The sequence below is a fragment of the Benincasa hispida genome, unplaced genomic scaffold (assembly GCF_009727055.1).
Source record: "Benincasa hispida cultivar B227 unplaced genomic scaffold, ASM972705v1 Contig579, whole genome shotgun sequence".
Taxonomy (NCBI): domain Eukaryota; kingdom Viridiplantae; phylum Streptophyta; class Magnoliopsida; order Cucurbitales; family Cucurbitaceae; genus Benincasa; species Benincasa hispida.
The window spans coordinates 97,971-112,532 of NW_024064943.1; positions in this window are offsets into that span (position 1 = coordinate 97,971).

Here is a 14,562-nt window from a genome sequence, read left to right on the forward strand (position 1 = left end):
CAATCTCACTAGCATCGCTCGCTGGGTTTCTCGCTCTCCAATTCTTCCTTCAACGCGCAGCTCTCTTCTCAGAATCTCGTTTTCTCCAGTTATCTCGCTGGTGTGGCTCTCGCTCTCTCCCACTTTCTCGCTCCCGCTCGCTCCCTTATTCATTATCTTTTGGATAATGAATAAATTTCTGATTTCAAATTTATTTATTTATTATTATTTTTTTTCCTTCTAAATTTCCACCCTTTTAAATAAAATTTCGTCCTACTTATTATTTGATATTTAATTTCCTATATGCGTACAAATCTGGGTCGTTACAATAAATATCTATGTAGTTTGGTCATTGGAACACACTTCAGATTTAATGAAATTTCATTAGAGTTTTTGTCTCTTAAGCTTTATTCTTTTTCTTTGTATTCTTGTGTTTAGAATGCATGTATTAGAACTTTCAATCTAGTTTGATCAATTAGATTATGGAGAATTCGAAATCTTGAAGTTAGTAACAAGTTCTCCTTTCTTCTTGATCATCGATCAATCTTTCAAGCCAAATCTGTTTAGCTTTTTTGGGATTGCTTACTAAATAGTTAATTGGGGTTATTTTTATTATTGTTATGGTGGTTCACCTAGAATAAAGTCGGTTCTCATACGTGATTGAGGTAGTTCCCTTTATCATTTGATCTATCTCAATCACGTATGAGAACTCCCTTTTATTCTTGGTGAACCCCCACAACGATATTAAGAATAACTCCAATTAACTATTTAGTAAGTGACTCCAAGAAAGCTAAACAGATTTGACATGGAAGATTGATCGATGATCAAGAAGAAAGGATAACTTGTTCCTAACTTCAAGATTTCGAACTCTCCACAATCTAATCGATCAAACTAGATTGAAAGTTCTATAATACATGCATTCTAAACACAAGCATACAAAGAAAAAGCATAAAGCTTGAGAGACAAAAATACTAATGAAATTTCATTCAATTTCAATGTGTTCTAATGACCAAATTACATAGGTATTTATACTACTTGAAAGACAACTTGAAAGGACACAAATTTTCACCTAATTGACTAGGTTCAACATGAACATTAATAAATGTAAATACATTGAAATAAATTAATATATTAAACACGGGGATGAATCTGAATTTCCAGATTCATTAGGACTTTTGGGTGCTCAAGTGACCCTTGAAGCTTGAAGGGTTGGAACTCTTAATGATGGGCTGGAAATTTAGCTTGGAAGCAAGCATTTAATCCCTCCTCAAGTCTTTTAGCTCTAGCTCTTATCATTGGTCCTTGAGGCATAATGATTACCTCATGATTGGATTGACTTAGAAAGTTCTTACAATAATTTTCAACACAAGCTTCAATTGAGTTGGTTTAAGATTGTTGAGCTTCACTTTCATCTTGTAGAACCTCAATATTCTTACTTGGTCAACTCCTTATGATTGCCACTTATTTGCTTATCACATCTTCTAGTGCCTTTCCCACTAACTCACTTCACTTGTAACAATATCACTACCTGGAATAGTTGCTTCAACTCGTTTATTCCTAGCCATATCAGCCACAACTTTCTTGGTACAATCATTACTGCTATCATTAGTTTTTCCATTTTCTCCCACATTACACATATCATTTTTAGCACAAATACCAATATTATCAGAGAGTATGAGCATCACTATCATTCTCAACACAAATATCGAGGTTATTAGAGACAGAAGTATGAGTACCTTGGGCTAATGTTGGGTCGGACTTATTGACCGTTACCGGAGAAAAAATAGGTGGCACAATTTCCTTCTTGAGATTCTTCCTATAGTATGTTATCCATGGACCTGTTTGGTAGGTAAGACCAGTGTCGGTAATATTCAAGATAGGATCAGGAAGGTAATCAGAAAAGATCGAAGATGGGGACCAATTAGTCTTTTCATTAGAGCTCTCCCTCTGAAGATAACTAATAGGAAAGAAGAGTTGATTCTCAAGAAAGGTGACATCTATCGAAAGAAAATACTTGTGGGAGGGTGGATGAGAACACTTATACCCACATTGATGGAAAGGATAGCCAACGAAAACACATTTCTAAACACATTACTTATTTTTCCAGCCATTATTTCGGGAAATTTCCTTCTACGAACTTGTTTAAAAATGTCTTAACTTACTTACCTTAAAATTTGAGCTTCAAATTCTTCACGATATGGTCAGAATTTTTCAATCTTCACACCTTGCTCAGAATCACCCGAGAGCTTGACCTCTTGAGGACATCTTCTGATTTCAACTTGAATTCTTAAGAATTTCCTTCCAGCAACCTCAGAGCTTCATCTACACTCCTCAAGCCTTCAAATGGCTCTGGAATGACCCCTTTAGCATGAGAGAATTGTCCAAACCAAGTTCTTGAACTGAGGCTTCCCTTTTAGATTAAGAGATGCATGACCTTAATTACACTTAGGTTGCCACCTATCCCACTAAGTCAACATTAATTGACAGTTCGGTTCTATTTTCAGTTTCAGCAAGCTGAAGACACTACTCAGAACCTTGATTTGGATGGCTTTGTTGTAATTGGTGGAGATGATTCCAACACAAATGCATGTCTCCTCGCTGAAAACTTTAGATATTTTTAATAACTATGAAATTTTTTTATTGCCTCCCTCATTTTTGCTCTCTCTTTCTCACTCTCATTGTCATATATGGATAATATGTTATTTTTATTGAAGAAATATAAGGTTGAGTAATAGATTACTCTAGGGTACCATTTTTTTTTTGTGCAAGACTCTATTATCTATATTCCCCTTCTTTCTATTGTTTTCAAATTAGGAGTAAGAATTTGAAAACCCGAGTGATTGGTTGCCCAAAAACTATTGATGGTGATCTCAAATTCAAAGAGGTCCCCATAAGTTTTGGATTTGATTATGCTTGCAAGGTACTCATTCTCTTTGTAACTTCTTTAGAATTCATATTTCGTTTGGACTCAACTTTGGTGAACGTTGCAAAGTTGAAGTAGTTTGTTCAAGAATTAAAAAAAAAAATGGAATGTCGCATTCATGAGATGAGACTCTTAATAGGCTCTGCTAATTTTTGTGCAGATATATTCAGAAATGATTAGTAATGTGATGGTTGATGGTCGATCTACAGGAAAATATTACCATTAATTGAAACTAAAAATAGTTATGATGTCCTGACATGTTCATAATAACTGAATTATTGACATTACTAGTATTTCAAGTTCAGATATGTCCACTTTTTTAAAAATATATATTTATAAATAAATAAATAATATCAGTAATAAAGTCCATCTTGTTGCTTCATCTGTAAAAAAACAGAGCACTACACGGCTGAACACTTGATGAAGGGCACGACTGCAACACGTTCAAGACAATGGACCTGAAAAATTAAAATGAAACTGTATCGCAATCAAGGATAATATTCTTGAAGGGATTTCTAGCCTTCACTTGTTAGAATTGTTAGTGTGAATATATGCAGTCTTGATGCGAAGTGATTGTCATTTGAGTCCAATTCTTGATTTAAATACATTTTTGTTTTACTGGAGTGGTTTTGATATGATATGCAGTAGGAGGGATAAGATTAAAACTCCAGATCAGGTGAAACTCTTCCTTCCCAGAATTTTCATTTTGAGACGTCTTAGTTGTAGTTCAAGGCATTAATTGACAGTTCGGTTCTATTTTCAGTTTAAGCAAACTGAAGAAACTGCTCAGAAGCTTGATCTGGATGGCCTTGTTGTAATTGGTGGAGATTATTCCAACACAAATGCCTGTCTCCTCGCTGAAAACTTTAGGTATTTTTCAAAACTATGAAATTTGTTTATTGCCTCCCTCCTTGTTGCTCTCTCTTTGTCACTCTCATTGTCATATATGGATAAGCTAATATATGTTATTTTTATTGCAAAAATATGAGGTTGAGTAATTAATTACTCTAGGGTACCATTTTTTTGTGTGTGCAAGACTGTTATCCATATTCCCCTTCTTTCTGTTGTTTTCAAATTAGGAGTAAGAATTTAAAAACCCGAGTGATTGGTTGCCCAAAAACTATTGATGGTGATCTCAAATGCAAAGAGGTCCCCACAAGTTTTGGATTTGATTATGCTTTCAAGGTACTCATTTCTCCTTGTAACTGCTTTAGAATTCATATTTCGTTTGGACTCAACTTTGATGAACGTTGCAAAGTTGAAGTAGTTTCTTCAAGAATTAAAAAAAAAAAATGGAATGTCGCATTCATGAGATGAGACTCTTAATAGGCTCTGCTAATGTTTATGCAGATATATTCAGAAATGATTGGTAATGTGATGGTTGATGCTCAATCTACAAGAAAATATTACAACTAATTGAAACTAAAAGTAGTTATGATATGCTGACATGTTCAAAATAACTGAATTATTGCTGGAATTATTGACATTACCAATATTTCAAGTTCAGATATGTCCACTTTTTTAAAAATATATATTTATAAATAAATAAATAATATCAATAATAAGCCCATCTTGTAGCTTCATCTGTAAAAAACAGAGCACTTCACGGCTGGACACTTGATGAATGGGCACGACTGCGACAACGTTCAAGACAATGGACCTGCAAAATTAAATTAAAAAACAATGAAACACCATTTTTAAGCCCAAAGGCTTATAATATCATCCCAACTCAAAACATAGCTTTAATGTTAAATATGTAGAATTGATTGCACAATTTATCTACCGTATCGAAATCAGGTTAATTTTCTTGAGGGGTTTCTAGCTTTCACTTGTTAGAATTGTCAGTGTGAATATTGTGCAGTCTTGATGCAAAGTGATTGGCATTGAATGCAATTCTTGATTTAAATGCATTTTTGTTTTACTGGGTGGTTTTGATATGATATGCAGTGGGAGGGATAAGATTGAAACTCCAGATCAGGTGAAACTCTTCCTTCCCAGAAATTTCATTTTGAGACGTCTTAGTTGTAGTCAAGGCATTATTGATAGTTCGGTTCTATTTCAGTTTAAGCAAGCTGAAGAAACTGCTTAGAAGCTTGATCTGGATGGCCTTGTTGTAATTGTGGAGATGATTCAACAAAAATGCCTGTCTCCTCGTTGAAAACTTTAGGTATTTTTCAGAACTATGAAATTTGTTTATTGCCTCCCTCGTTTTTGCTATCTCTTTCTCACTCTCATTGTCATATATGGATAAGCTATTATATGTTATTTTTATTGCAGAAATATAAGGTTGAGTAATTAATTACTCTAGGATACCATTTTTTTTTTTTCTGCAAGACTCTATTATCTATATTCCCCTTCTTTCTGTTGTTTTCAAATTAGGAGTAAGAATTTGAAAACCCGAGTGATTGGTTGCCCAAAAACTATTGATGGTGATCTCAAATGCAAAGAGGTCTCCCCACAAGTTTTGGATTTGATTATTGCTTGTTCTCTTTGTAACTGCTTTAGAATTCATATTTCGTTTGGACTCAACTTTGGTGAACATTGCAAAGTTGAAGTAGTTTCTTCAAGAATTCAAGGAAAAAATGGAATGTCGCATTCATGAGATGAGACTCTTAATAGGCTCTGCTAATGTTTATGCATATATATTTAGAAATGATTGGTAATGTGATGGTTGATGGTCGATCTATAGGAAAATATTACCACTAATTGACACTAAAAATTGTTATGATGTGCTGACATGTTCATAATAACTGAATTATTGACATTACCAGTATTTCAAGTTCAGATATGTCCACTTTTTTAAAAAAATATATTTTTGAATAATTAAATAATATCAATAATAACGCCCATCTTGTTGCTTCATCTGTAAAAAAACAGAGCACTTCACGGCTGGACACTTGATGAAGTGCACGACTGCGACACGTTCAAGACAATGGACCTGCAAAATTAAAATGCAAAAACAATGAAACTGCCATTTTTAAGCCCAAAGGCTTATAATATCAGCCCAACCCAAAACCTAGCTTTAAGGTAAATATGTAGAAATGGAATTTACTTCTTTATATTTATTCACTCTCTGTTTATTATGCACGAGTAGCTAAATGTCAACCTCGTACTCTATTTTCCTACAAAAGTAAGTAACAAGCATGTTAAGTAAAATTGAGAAAGAAGATAAAGAAAGTAGGAAGATGGAGGAAGAAAAGTCTAAGTATTAGAAATACTTAGATGTGTGATTTTAGATAATATAACAAGTGGAAATTTGGCTAAGTATGGAAGCATAGTGTAGACATGCGTTGATGGAGAAGAGTGAACGCATTGAGGTTCTGTGAGTAGCAATCAAGGCTTTTAGAGGCTAAGTGTTGAAGGCAATGATAAGTTAGGCATTGGTACCAAGGGTGAACGCCTGAGTGAAGCTATGATGCGTTGGTAAGCAGCTAAAGGCATATGGTGCAAGGGCATGCGATGAGGGAGGCATGCGACATTGGACGCGATGGATGCAGCCTATGCGTTGGTGCTATACAGCCTATGGGTTGGTACTATGCAGCCTATGCGTTGGTGCTATGCTATGAAGCGAGGAAGGCTTAACGCATGGTTGATATTTTAAGAGCTATGTGTGGGATAGGACATGCATTGGCTTAGAAGTGTGCAATCAAAGGAGGGATGCAAAAGCCTCTAGATGAGCTATGCGTTAGCTAGATTGGGAAATGCGTTGAGAAGGAGGTATGCGGCCATGTGGTTGCAAGCGTTAGCCTGAGAGCTGACCTTTGCGTTAATAGCCAAGAAGGAAAGATTATCTTGGAGATTGATCAGCAAAGCCAGATGTTATACTCAAGTTTGACATTATCCTCTAAGCATGAGGTGGCAGCCTGATGTTAAACGGAAAACATCCAGCTATTAGTTTAAAAGTAGAAGCCCGAATTCAAGCAGAAGGTTAGAGAAATTCACTCGGGCAAATGAAATAATTTTAGAGCCATTCAAACCCTAAGTATGTCTAGTTGTTGAGGTTGATATTCCAGAGGGAGATTCTAGCAGAATCGAGCTGGAGTATGAAGAATCTGGTTGGAGGTCAAATTCTCGGGTAAGTTGGGTCAGTCTTGATAATTTAAGGATTCCAGCACAACCACGAGGAATTCTAAGCTGAAATTTTAAGTTAAGCTTGCTAAGATAATTTAGAGATTTTTGTAGAAGTAAATTCTTTAAGAAAAGGCCTGGAAAATTAGTTATTAAAATTGCAAGTTAAATCTGGAATCTTCAGCAAGCAGGCAGCTGCTTGGGTTGAGCAAGCAAGCAACTTTAAGGGCTTGACAAGGATGATGAGCACATGCGTTGGAGGTTGAGTGGGCGCAAGGATGCACTGAGAAGCATCAGACCATGAACGCATATTGAAGCCATAAGCACAAGTTTGTGTTGGATGATAGGCACAATCAGATGAACGCATGAGGCATGCGTCGATGTGCCACCAGATGGGTGCATAAGCCGAGTGTTAGGCGCAATCGGATGAACGCATGGGGCATGCGTAGATGTGCCACCAGACGGGTGCATAAGCCAAGCAATGGGTGCAAAGATTGCTATGCATTGGGCCATGCGATGGGCAGTAGGCACGAGCTGAAGGCTTAGATGCATAGAAGGCTTAAACGTCTAATCCAATGTATGAACGCAAGGCATGGACGCATGGTAATGAAGTTGCTGCCTAATCAAGTTAAGGCCTAAGAATTTGGCTAAGTGTTCAACACACAGTAAGCATATACATGAAGGAGATTGCCAAAGACTGTGAGTGACTCTAAATGCTTTAAATGTTTTAAGTAAATTGCTTAAGCTTATGAATGTTTAGCAATGCATGTTTACTGAAAGCTATTTATGACAATTATTCTCAAATAGCTAAGTAGCAATGCATCTCATATGAATGTTATGTTTATGCCATTTTACAATGACCATGAGAATGCACGTAAGGAATGTGTTTGGGTAACTAAGTTATTAAGAGATAAGAATATACAAGTTAGTATAATTAGCTCAGTACTGAGGTACACCAAGAAGGTACTGAAGCTTGAACTAAAAAGTGAATAGCTTAGTACGGAAGTACATGGAGAAGGTACTGAAGCTTTGTCTTAGAATTTGAGTAGCTCGATACTGAAGGACATGGAGATAATCTGAGCAGCTCAATACTAAAGTATATGGAGAAGATATCTGAGCAATAGTACCTAAGGTACAACGGTACTTAAACTAGAATTATACAAATAAATGAAAAGTTATTATTGGTAGTGTCGAGATCATTCCACTTTAGCTAGAAATTGATGTTGAGGGATTGAGTAAAATTTCTCTCTCAACTAAAAATGCAAATTATGATTGTAGGAAGTGAACAAAAAGGGTTCCTTCCTAGTTAAGTAGTAATGCGGTAAATGAGTGATAAGGAGTGAGCAAAAGGGACACTCTAGACAAATAGACCAAGGATAGTTTAGCAAAGTTAGAAAATCTATGTGATGTCAATGATGTCATGAATAATAGTTGCCAAGTTTATATTTCAGTAAAAGTTTTCAGTTTAAATATGAAATTAATGTATAAATGTTATGCTTAAATGTTAGTCACTCACTGGGCATCTAGCTCATGTTTTTAAATGTTTTCCTTTCAGGTAGTGGTCAGTTCCCAAAAGAGTTCGCTGTTGCTGCTCTGCCACTTAAAGAGTCAGGTTGAAGGAAGCTTAATTGAAAACATGTATTTAGTTAGTACACATGTGTTTGTCTAGTGACTAGTATTCTAGTTGGGGCTCACTAAATTGTAAGAGTCATGTATGAACAATGTTGCAAAACCCTGCAATGTAAATGTGTTAAGTTCTGAATTAATTGTACAGTGTATTGATGATATATACTTTTTAAGGGTTTGAAACTATTTAACAGGTTAATTAGGCAGTAAGTGCCAGCAAAAGGGTTGGTAACTACTGCAATCACCACTCCATCCGGATTAGGAGAGTAATCTGGGGGGGTGTGACACTAAATCTATCGAATGGGTTGAGAAGCATTTAGCTAGCATAACTGAGGATCTTCATTCTTTGCGATTATCTTGTATTATGTATGCCTCATTCGTCCATTAGAGATACTCAGGAGGGCAATCAGGATCTAGGCTTGGGAAAGAGACAGTATATTCATAAAACACCATCTTTATGAATAAACGCTTTATCCACATTAAAAGAGACAGTATATTTACATTGCAATAAAAACTTTACAGAAATAAGGTTCCTTTTTAGTTCGGGAACAATATATACATCATTCAAAACAAGAAACCTATTCTGTAAAGCTAACTGGAGCCCTCCCACTGTCACAGCTGAGACGGCGTGCCCGATGCCTACTCGCATCGTCATCTCACTAGCCTCCAGCTATCGCTAAGATCTAGTCCCCTGAATAGAAGAAAAAACGTGGTTAGTGACGCCCGAATCAATTATCCAGGCAGAATCATCATTCTTCACTAAGCAAGTTTCAAATACAAGTATTACATTTGCCTTTATCGACCTTGGCCTTAGTCTTGGCTGCTTTCTTCTCTTTCAGATATCGAGGACAGTTCCTTTTCCAGTACATCTTGGTTGCAATGGAAACCCTTTCCCTTTTCAACCGGTGGACGCCTCCTTGGGACGACAGGTGGTGGGTTAGTAGGCGCCTTCCCTTTTCCCTTACCACCCTTCTTCTTCCCCTTTGCAGAGTTAGAAGTAGAAGGTGTAGACTTCGTTCCTGAGGTCGAACCTCTATGGAATGTCCTCGAGGATGAAGCAACATTTGCCTCACCCTTCTTCCTCTCCTTACTTTTTAGTAAAGATTGGTAGGTCTGCAACTCATTGAGGAGAGTTGTAAGGTTATATTTCACTTTGTTAAGAATCACATTGCTAACAAAGTTCAGGAAGCTCTCCGACAATGAATGCAAGATTATGCTAACCTGACTGCCCTTATCGATGGTAGACCTATTCAACTCCGCCACATTAAAGTGGACCATCATGTTAAGCACATGTTCACGAACAGAGGCGTCTTCTTCCATTTTGGAGTTGAATATGTATTTAAGAGCCTCATGCATAAGTTGTTCAGACGATTGTCCAAACATCCCCTGCAGGGACTCCATGATCTCATGCATTGAGATCATACGCTCATGTTTTTTGGCCAAAACTTAAGAAAGACTTGCCAAGATGTAGGCTCGGGCCTTCTCATTGGCCTTTGTCCATCGCTCGTATGTCTCCCAAACATTTCGAGCGGCATTTGGAGCTGGAATAGGAGGATAGGCCTCCATGAGAGCGAACATGAGATCCTCGATGATTAGGATCGTCATGATCATGTGTTTCCATGTTGCGAAATTATCGCCAGTTAGTTTTTCGGCGCTCAACAAAGCCAAAATGGTCGCATATCCCCAACACAAATGATCAGGATCAAACCATCTGTGACAGGTCACAACACTTGTGACCATTCCACAAAGTGGGCAACATCTGTAGCGTTACCAGAATAAGGTTTCCATTCCATATCTATATACTACAGACCATTTTGGTTATCACTCAATACACGATCTACTTGTATGTCATCACATACATGCTTAAGTTACATACAGATATCAGGGATTTTATGTTTATTGGTTTGTGGTAAAGCAAATAAAACATGCAACTGAGCAAAAAACAAGATGTGAAGTAAATATCATATATTATACAACACAAGCGTTCGTTACAAACTACAAGACACGAGACTTTAGGGCATCAACCCCAACAATATTAAAGGAGATAGAACAAAACATATTTCACCCAAGTTTTTCTACACTCATGATCTTGAAGAAAATGGCAACATCACTGTACAACACATTTGTACGAAGGATAACCTCCGACTTTGTTAATCTTCTTGGGTGATCGGACTTTCGGCTCGTTGATCTTCTTGGGTGTCGGCTTTTAGGCTTGTTGATCTTCTTGGATAATCGGCCTTTAGGCTTGATGATCTTCTTAGAGGATCGGTTTTTGGACTTGTTGATTTTCTTGGATGATCGGCCTTTGGGCTTGTTGATCTTCTTGGATGATCGGTCTTTGGACTTGTTGATTTTTTTGGAAGATCAGTCTTTGGGCTTGTTGATTTTCCTAGAAGATCGGCCTTTGGGCTTGTTAATCCTCTTGGAGGATTAGTATTCGCACGAGGCTTCCGGAGAAACTTGTTTCGTGGAGTTGAACTTGGTGTTGATGTTGAAGTTGATTTGATGCGATGTGGTTCGATCTCTAGTACTTGATCCTCTGATTCTCTCTTAGTTGATTGCGTACGCTTGATTTGAGGAAGCGAAGTGCGTGATGATCGTGGAGTTGAAGTCTTGAAAGAATACTTGTATCTTCGAAAGTTGAGTTAAATAATCGTGATGATCGTGATGATCGTGTTGATGTTGAAGTTGATTTGATGCGATGTTGAAGGAGACTTCTGATTGTAAAGAATTCTCTATAAGCTCTCTGAAGTATAGAATTGCTGACCCACAAATGAGGAGAACTCCTCTATTTATAGAGTTCTCTGCTGGAATTCATGGGCTTGGGCTTAGTCAGTCCATGGGCCTGACCAATTGGATTTGGGCCTTATTTGACATTTTGGTCAAATTAAGCCTATTTATGTGCTAAATTGGACTTTTAGCCCAAATAATAATATCAAATTGGACCAAAGTAATTTTATTCAATCCAACAGTTACGAAGGAAACATGTGGCATCATCGGACTTCGCCAATTTATTTCTCAAACTTTAATTTGGGAAAAATGTCAACTTGTTATTAGTCTCGAATTCAATTATTTGGAATTTCATCATTAATTTAGTAAATGACGTGGCAATTTGCGATCGGTCCAAAATTTCTCGTTCAAAAAATGCCCCTTTTCGAGATTTATGCACGTTTATACGGTGGGTGGATCTCGAAAAAGGATAATTCGAAATCAAAGTATGATTTTAACTCCCTTAATTCGATGCATCATTTTGATCAAAATATGAGAATTTAGCTCAAATTTTTTATTTGAAATTTGTTTGTTCACACTTTCAAGTAAACAAAAGATGAATTTTAGTCCTTGACTTTCTTGCTCCCAAGTGAACTTTAATTTGAACTAAAGTAGAATTTATGTTCCACTTTAATTTCAAATTTAATTTAATATTCCAAATTCTAACAATCATTTTTTTTTTAGATTTCATGTGAAGTAGAATTTGTCGTCTTGTCTTTATCTTTCCTTCAACTTTGATTTGGTGGATGCTTGAAGTGTATATTTTGATTTGAGACAACACTTAGATTATGCCAAGGTCTTGACTTTAGGATGAAATTTTGTTGGTATTCAAATCTTGGCTTGAATTTGGAATAGAATTTGAGGTGAAATTGAATCTCGATTCATTTTTGTTTGAGATAAAAATTTGGGATATACCTAAATTTTATTAAGAGACTAATTGAGACATTTTTTTATCCGCAATTTGTTTTGATTAAAGATAAAAAATCAAGGTCAAATAATTTGAATTTAAAATAAAATTTAGAATATGACCAAATTTCAATTTGGGATAAATTTTAGATCTTTCCCGCAATTTGATTTGAAAATAGGATGAGAGTACCTAAATTTGGATGAATTTGATATAAAATTTAGAAGATGCCCAAATTTGAGATTTTATCAACAATTTAATCTCAAAATTGAAATTTTGATTTTGAATAAATTTTGGAATATGGCCAAATTTTAATTTGAGAGAAGTTTTAGATCTTACCACAATTTGATTTAGAACTAAGGATATGAATCTAGATGAAATTGAAATAAAATTTGGAATATGCGCAAATTTGAATTTTAACCGAAATTGAAATCCAAAATTTGATTTGGATAGAATTATAATCTTAAACTAGTTTTGATTTAAAGCTTGGATAATCTAGGACTTTGAACTTGATATTTGGATAAATATGGATTCGAATCTTATTCCGACCTAAATTATTATTATTATTATTATTATTTAGTGAAGTTGAATATGAACCTTCAAACTTGCCGAAAATAAAACCACCTTCTTTTGTTAAATTGGATAAATCCCCAAAAAAATAAAATAAAAATCAATTTAACCCAAAATTTATTAGATCTTCTCAAATACTATGTGTTTAGTCAATCTAAAATTAAACTTCTTCTCCAAATTTGGCTTTTAAATCTTAACACCTTTGATTATTCATCTATAAATTGAACTCATAAACCTCATAGAATTCACATTGAATGAATCACCTCCATTGCATTTTGAAAACTTCTTCAAGACCTTTTTATTATTTCTTCATCTTTTTTTTATGCTTCTTGTTTTGCTTCGCCGAGTCGATGGAAACAAAGCACTCTCTCGTGATCGATCTTCTTTTTTTTTTTGTTTTTTTTTTTACTCTTTCGTGACCGATCTTCTCTTGTTTTCTTTTTTTTTCTTTTCTTTTCTAATTTCTTCAAGCATGCTTTCAACCTTTCTTTTTCCTCACTTTTTTTAAAGGATTTTGTGATTAATCACCTCCTTTGGAACCCATTACTATTATGTTGCACTTGGTGTGTGGTCACCAACAACATCGACTTTTGCTTCTACTAGATTTTTTTTTACCACCTGTTTCTCATGGTTCTAAGAGGATGTGTGAGAGAGGAAGAGAATAGAGTTTTTTTTTTTTTTTTTTTAATAAATAGGTCTGGTTTTAATCTTTAACCAAAATTTGTTTGTATTATTTTTGTATTATTTTTCATTCTTAATTTCCCTTTCTATTTATTTCAAAATTTTCTTTTTACACATTTTTACTTTTTTTTTGTTTCGCATTTTTTTTTTACTTTGTTCATATTGTTCTTATATATTTTTTTAATAAATTCCTTTTCATTTTTTCTTCCTCTCTTGTACTTTTTTTCTTTTCTTTTTTTCATTCTTTTTCTTTTATTTTCTTCTTATCCTCTTTTCTTTTTTTCACATTTTTTTTAATTTTCCCTTTTCTTTTTCTTTTTCTCTTTTTTTTTTTGTTTTGTTTCTTTTTCTTCTCCTTTTTTTTTTCTTTTTCTTTCTTTTTTGTAGGAGATGATATTTATTATTATTATTTTTTTTGCAGCAATTCCTCAATAATGACCGTCTCTTGGTATACAAAGGGATGACCCTGGACACTATTGTAGATCGCATCTCGTGCTTGTGCATCCTGACGTCATGGGAGGGGCCCCGTAAAGGCTTACAACTCTCCCATTTGATCACCATTTCGGAAAGGTTCTACCTTAACATCATTTGTATATCCTGATCGTCATGGAGGGCCTCGCAAAGGCTAACAACTCTCCATTCGATCACCCTAAGGGAGGATTCAAAGGTCTGTTTTATAGCGTCGTTCGTGTATCCTGATCGTCATGGTAGGGGCCACTGCAAGGCTTACAACTCTCTCATACTTTCACCCTAGGAGGATACCATGTAGCATCGTTTGCATATCCTGATCGTCATGGGAGGGGCATCCACAAAGGCTTACAAATCTCCCATTCGATCACCCTAGGGAGGATTCAAAGGTCTGAGGTCTGCTTATAGTGTCGTTCGTGTATCCTGATCGTCATGGGAGGGGCCCTGCAAGGCTTACAACTCTCTCATGCTTTCACCCTAGGGAGGATCCCAATAAGGTTTACCTTGTAGCACCGTTCGCATATCCTGATCGTCATGGGAAGGGCCTCGCAAAGGTTTACAACTCTCCCATTCG